The sequence below is a fragment of the Primulina tabacum genome, chromosome 7 (assembly GCF_025594145.1).
Source record: "Primulina tabacum isolate GXHZ01 chromosome 7, ASM2559414v2, whole genome shotgun sequence".
NCBI lineage: Eukaryota > Viridiplantae > Streptophyta > Magnoliopsida > Lamiales > Gesneriaceae > Primulina > Primulina tabacum.
In genome coordinates, this window is record NC_134556.1 from 20,647,289 (window position 1) to 20,655,130 (window position 7,842).

A 7,842-nucleotide genomic window follows, 5' to 3' on the forward strand; every position below is an offset into this window, starting at 1 on the left:
TCCATTGAAACACTTCTCGGCCAGCTTAGGGTAGAGAAGAGAGCTCGTTTTTCATGTTTGGGGCGTTTTCCTTGGGATCTTTTGGTCCAGTATGGTACTGTTAGGACGTTTGTCAAGTTCAAATCGACATGGTTTGGGGGTACTCGTGAAATATAAAGTTGGCTCGGGGTCGAAGATTTGTGTCATTTAGGGTTTGGAACTCATTAAAATTGAAAAATGGTTCACGGGGGGTCGATCGTGGTTCATGGGGACTAAAATAATATAAAAGACTAAACTTATAATTAGGAATTTTATATTAAAGTTTGGGATTTTGCGGAATTAAAACGCCTTCAAACACGTCCAAGTACGAATTAGTTAAAAAGTCTCGTTTTTAAGCTACATAAAATTATGGGAATTTTAATTTAAGCTTAATAATTATTTGGAACATTTTAGAGTCAAGAAAATCAAGAAAACGTCAAAACGTAAAACGTCACGTCCGGGGTAAAACGGTCTTTTTACACCGGGAAATTAGTAACGTCATGGCAGTGCCCTATTTGCTGTTTTATATGCTAATATGATTATTTTTAAAGTTTATAAATGTTTACAGGGTAAATGATTATTTTATATGTTTATGATTTAAAATGTTAAAATGTTCATTTTAAATGCCTATGGATTTTCATGTTGAAACAATAACATTAAAAGACATGTTGCATGCTTGTTTAAAAATGAAAAATGTTATATGCATGATTTTTATTAAGTGATGATAATATTTGAAGGATGTGAAGGGATTGTACAACACGATGATATGTTGGAGATATCGTGAGGGTTATGGTCCGTGGGAGCCCGACGATCGTATTTCCTTGGATATAGATATGTATATGTATATGTATACGATGATATGATATACGTAAGGCCAGGGCCCAGTTGACCGGTGAGAATGTTGCTGGTGTCCCCCGCCGCCCAGTACTGTGGTTACATGTAGATGATCCATCGCCTAACACGTATATGAAATTCACAATCAACGATCTGAATTCAACAAACACGAACACGAACACGAACATGAGTATGAATACGAATATGGACATGAATATGAATATGTTTAAGTGATATGTTTATGTCTTTTGAAATTTTTTTTTTGCATGATGAAAATGTTTACGAAAATATTTAAGTTTAAGTTTATGCATCCTCATGAAAATGATATTTTAAATACAAGTATTTTTCACTGTTATATGTTAACTGTATTACGTATACTTGTTACCAAGATAGGACGTGTTGAGTCTTTAGACTCACTAGGTGTGTTGATGCAGGTGGGATTAATGGCAATGATATTGGAGGTCTTGACGGGTGACTTGCTGGACTGTCGGTGCACATAACCCGAGGACCAGCGCTTCTATTTCCGCATTTAAGTTTATCACTTAAGTTAAAAATTTCTACGACATTTTACTTTATGATTTGAGAGATTTTGAGAGGTAGTATGGGCTACACTTTTCAAATAATTATTGCTTTTTAGGTTTGGTAAACGATTTACGATTTCATGTTTGACTTCTCTCTTTGGATTTTCAAGCACTAGTAGGATGTTTATTTTAAAAATGGTGACAAGGTATTTTAAAACGTTTGTATATAAGCATATTAATTACGAGGAAAAAAAAAATTTCTAGTACTTTTTAAGAAAACGAAAAAGAGGAGACGTTTCATTAGATGTGGATGCCAAGCTCTTCTAGCATGTGTCACTACTGCCCATGCTTTTATTAGTCAGAAGTTGGAGGATGTTGATATTGTCAGAGACTTTCCTAGAGTCTTTCCCGAAGACGTTTCTGGCATTCCACCTGATCGTGAGGTGGAGTTTTCTATTGAATTAATGTCGGGCACCGTTCCTATATCTAAAGCACCTTATCGTCTAGCACCTGTTGAAATGAAAGAATTAAAAGATCAAATCCATGAATTGCTAGACAAGGGTTTTATTCACCCTATTTATTCTCCATGGGGCGCACCGGTATTATTTGTAAAGAAGAAAGATGGTAGTATGCGACTCTGCATCGATTATCGAGAGCTGAAAAGGGTCACTATCAAGAATATGTATCCCCTACGAAGAATCGAAGATTTATTTGATCAATTACAAGGAGCATCAATATTCTCGAAGATTGATTTTTGTTGTGGATACCATCAATTGAAAGTGAAAGAGTCGGATGTTCACAAGACAACATTTCATAATAGATATGAGCACTACGAGTTTATGGTCACGCCATTTGGGTTGACCAATGCGCCAGGGATCTTCATGGATCTCATGAATCGCGTATTTCAGCCGTATCTAGATCATTTTATTATAATCTTCATATATGATATATTGATATATTCGAAGAATAAAGAGGAGCATAGTCTTCATTTGAGGACAACACTGCAAGATAGAAAGTTATATGCAAATTCAGCAAGCGCGAGTTTTGGTTTGATAGAGTGGCTTTCTTAGGCCACATCATTTCTAGTGATGGCGTGGATGTTGATCCAAGTAAAGTTCAGGTAGTGAGAGAGTGGCCTGTACCCAAGAGTGTTACCGAGATTCGCAGTTTTTTGGGACTAGCTGGCTATTATCGCAAGTTTATTCAATGATTCTCATCTATAGCGGTACCAATGACCTCCTTGACAAAGAAGAACACAAAGTTTTTATGGGGATCTGAGTGTCAAAACAGTTTTGACAAGTTGAAGCATGCCTTAATATCAGCGCCAGTGTTATCTATGCCATTGGGGCAAGGAGAGTATGTTCTATATACCAATGCTTCTAAACTTGGTTTGGGCGCAGTTCTGATACAAAATGACCGAGTTGTAGCTTATGCGTCGAGACAATTGAAATTCACGAGAAAAACTACGTCACTCATGATCTTGAGCTTGCAATAGTAGTTTTTGCATTGAAGATTTGGAGACATTACTTATATGGGGAGAAGTGCAAGATATTCACTGATCATAAAAGCTTGAAATACTTTTTAACCCAAAGGAGTTGAATATGAGACACGTAGATGGCCTGAGTTAGTAAAGGACTACGACTGTGAGATTTGCTATCATTCGGGGAAAGCTAATGTTGTGGCAAACACATTAAGTCCAAAAGCAGCAGTTATCACTCAATTATCACTCCAAAGACCGTTGCAGTCCGAGATACAGTGGTTTGAGCTTACAGTTTATGCTAGGGGCGATGCACCTAATCTTGCCACATTATCAGTACATTCGACTTTGAGAGATAGAATTAGTGATGGACAGTCTACTGATGAGCACTTGAAAAAGTGGAGAGCTAGAGATGAAGCCAAAGGGCGGAAGTTATATTCTGAGGTGGATGATATAGTTCGTTATCGAGATCGTTTATGGGTTCCTAGTGACGATTCTTTGAGAGATCTCATTATGAAGGAAGCTCAAGACACACCTTATTTCATTCATCCGGGAAGCACGGAAATGTACAAAGATTTGCAATTGTTATATTGGTGGCCAAGCATGAAGAGAGATATTATGAGATTTGTATCCGAGTATTTGAGTTGTCAGCAAGTTAAAGCAGAGCATCAGAGGCCAGCAGGATAGCTTAAGACACTTCGTATTCCTGAGTGAAAATGGGAAAATATTACGATGGACTTTGTGGTGGGAATGCCGAAGACTATTAAGGGATTCAATGCTATATGGTTGAGAGTGGATCGTCTTACGAAATCAGCGCATTTTCTACCTATCAAGAAGATCTTCACCATGATTCAGTATGCAGAGATATATTCGAGAGATAGTTCGTCTGCATGGGATTCTTGTATCTATTTTTTCTCTCTAGATCCGAGATTTACGTCATCTTTTTGGAAGAGTCTGCATTCAACGATGGAGACCAAGTTATTATTCAGTATATCATTTCATCCTCAAATCGATGGTCAGTCCGAGAGAGTTATTCAAATTTTAGAAGATCTACTGCGAGGTTGTGTGATCGATTTCCAAGGTAGTTGGGAACCGAAATTACCTATAGTGGAGTTCACCTACAATAATAGCTATCAATCATCAATTGAGATGGCTCCTTTTGAGGTACTTTATGGAAGGAAATGTAGATCTCCTATTCATTGGGACGAAGTTGGTGAAAGAAGAGAGATTGGTCCGGATGTGATTGAAGAGACTGCCGAGCTTGTAAACAAAATTTGTGAGAGGATGAAGACTGCACAAATCCGACAAAAGAGTTATGCGATAAAAGATGAAGAGACCTAGAGTTTGTAGTGGGAGATCATGTGTAATGCCCGATATTTTATTCTGTTAATCTGAGATTATTGATTATGAATTGATGCGATTATAGAAGGACCACTCCGAGACCAGATTTGGAAAGCCATGTGATATTGTGTTGTGCGAGGACAGAAGGTCTCGCGCATATGCGCGAAACGAGCCGCGCATATGCGCGAGCAAGGCAGAAGACCTCGCGCATATGCGCGAGAAGAGGCGCGCATATGCGCGAGCATGTGAAGAGAATGAGTGCCGAGACAGTAGGTCTCGTGCATATGCACGAAGACAGGGCGCGCATATGCACGAGCAGTTGAAGTGTTATGCGACAAGACAATAGGTCTCGCGCATATGCGCCGATGAAGGTCGCGCATATGCGCGAGACGTGCAGCACAAAGAATGAGCAACTTGCTCTAGCAATGCAAATTTATATGCAAATTCCTCTTTATTCCTTCAGATTTCCAGGGAAAGAATCGAGAAACCCCAGGGAAAGCTTCAAGTTCTCTTGATATTAGAATTCGATTTGCGAAAGATCCGTCCGTCAGAATTCTGATCCGAGTTTATTTCCGTGTTCTTCTCGTCAAAGGCTCCGCCAGGACGTAAGTTTTATTATGTTCTTGTATGATTTGAAAATATGATATTGAAGGAATCATGATATGATTGTTATTATGTGTTCCCGAGTTTGTGGTAATCGTATAATCGAAACCGGATTGAAGAACAGATACCGTATGAAATTGTTATCATTTTCAGATTTGATTTGATTGAGAACATACAGATTTGGTATCAGATTGTGTTTGCTATTGATTATGAGTTGTGATTTGTATCTGTTGATATGGTATTGCCGGTATATCAAGATTGTGCTGTTATGCCATCGAAACAGAATTAGATTGAGGATTCTTGTGTTGGATTGTATATTGATATTGTACTACTCGATACTGTTATTCCAGAGTTGGTATTGAAGACTTCGAAGAACGATCAGAACCAGATTGATATTTGATTTCATTGACCAGATTGATCTACGAAAAGAAAGGTATAAATCAATGTTTAACCGGGAAGATACAACTCGAGTCAGAGATAGCTTGAGTTTCCCAAAACCACATACTTTATTGTAATTGCTTTGATGTTTGCAATTCTTGAGATTGATATGCTTAGTCTATTGATTTATAGCAAAGCATGTATTGAGTCTTTGGCAGATGTTCCATGTCTTTGGCAGAGGTGCCATGTCACTGAAAATTTGGTTTATATCAATGTTGCTTAGGAGTAGATCGACTACTATTGTAGAGATTCGATATGATGTACCAAAGTCCGGGAACCGGGATCCCTAGATAAGAGTCGAGTCTGAGATTAAGAGTCAAAGAGTGTGATTTACAGTTTTATATCGATTCATGTTTTTCAGATTATGATACATGCTATTGATAACTGTTCTATGCTTTTATATATGTTTATATGAAATGCATATATACGTTGTTTATAATGGGAATATATTTCTCACCAGAGTTATCCGGCTGTTGTTGTGTTTGTATGTGTGCATGACAACATGTGGGATAAGATTAGGGTCAAGAAGAGGATGAGAGATTGAGTTTAGAGTGGAGATTCGGACCCAGAAGTAGAGTGGTTTTCATCACTTGATATGTAGTGAATGAATAGTAGTTTGTTACGACTTTCTTTTGTACAAGACTTGTACTTTGGATCTTGTTGTAGATATTAAACTTGATCTTCTAATTTGAATGAGATGAGACCTAACTTATTATAGACTTTGTACACTTGTTTATATAGTGTTCAACATTTAAAAAAAAAAATTATGACCCAGTGTATTTAATTGTTCCCAATTAATCCTAATGATGATTAAGAAGATGAGTTAGCGTCCGGGTCCCCACATCATGTATTTGTGAAAATAGCACATATGAAAGGTGTAATGCATTTTGGCAAGAAGGACAAGCTTAGTCCAAGATTTATAGGTCCGTTTGAGATTTTGGAGAAGATTGAGACACTAGTATATAGGGTGGCATTGCCACCGATGCTTTCTGGAGTTCACAACGTGTTCTATATTTCGATGCTGCGAAAGTACATGTCGAATCCATCACATGTGCTAAATTATGAACCTCTACAATTGACTCCAAATATGATATGAAAATGACCTGTCCAAATCTTGGCAAGGCAAGAAAAAAGACTCCGAAACAAAGTCATTACAATAGTCAAGGTCAAGTGGTTGAATCACTCGGAAGAAGAAGCTACTTCGGAAACCGAGAGGGACTTGAGGAGTCGCTACCCGGAGCTATTCGGTAAGTTCTAATTTCGAGGACAAAATTTTATTTAAGGGGGGAGGAATTGTAAGGTCCAAAATTAAGACGACGTAATCCAACTACGTGCAAATATAGGGAATATGAAAAATGGTTAATTAATTGATTTTAATTTCTTAATTGATTATGTGACATGTTTATACGATATGTTAGTAGTTTCCTACTTACATGCATTAAAATGTATTTTTAAGGGTTATTCGAGTTGCGATCGAGGAACGTAGATCGAGGGCTGAAAAATGGAAAAATGTTTTATTAAATAATTTAAAATTTAAAATATGGTTGTTGCTTTTTCATATTTTGAAAATAAGGGGTTTTGAGGTGATTTTATACACCGGGATGTAAATTTTATCGGTGTTGGTTTTTCAACAGAAATACGAACGTTTTGACAACCCAGCTAATAAATTAACAAAATTTATTAAAAAAAATAATTTTTAATATTTTAATTAAACACTAATGTGCCTAATTAAACTCCACTAATGGGCCTAAGCTTGTTTAGTGATTAATTAAAGTATATAATATACAAACCCTCCCCATTAAACCCTACAACCCCACGCCCCACTCCCCTATCAAACTACAATTTCTCTCCAACCAAGTACATGGCACACACATTGTTTTGAAGAAAAATTTCGAAGCTTCAAGGGATAAATCAAGCCAAGGATCTTCGTGTCGTCGTTCTTCGCAATCGTCAATGAATAATAGTGCATGAAACACGCAAAGGCACGCCATATTTCTTCCCTTCTAACATCTATCATACCATAATATTTATATGAACATGTTTTGAAAGTAAACAAGGTACACAACTTAATATTTTCGTAACTATGCCTACATGTATTTTAAACTCTTGAATTTTTTTTCCAAAATCATGTTTTTTATGTTGTTCAAGGGGCTGCCATGATTAGGACTTGATCAAGAATTGCCTTACAAGAGTTTAGAGTCCTAGGAAAACACCAAAAACGCTGCACATCAAGAAACGATCAAGTTGGAACCATATTCTGTCAAGGTGTAGGTAGGGCTCGGTTTTGGGTACTTGGTGGCTGGCTTGGTCTTGGGTTGGGGCCAAGGCTAGCTAGGGTCTGGTATGAGTCAAGGAGAGAGTCCTAGCTATTCTAGGGCTCGAGGTTCACGGCTGGGGAGTAGTCCTAGCAAGCTAGGACTCCATCCGAGGGTCATCAAGGAGACGCGCAGGCTTGCGCAGGCTTGTACGAAATAAGGGGCTCGGCCAGGGGGCTCCGGGCTAGGCTAGGGTGACTACTTGGGGTCCTAGGTGGGCGTACAAGAGGCTGGTTCAAGGGCTGGGGCGATGGATAGGTCCTAGGCGCGAGTTTGAGGTGTCCATGCCAAGTGG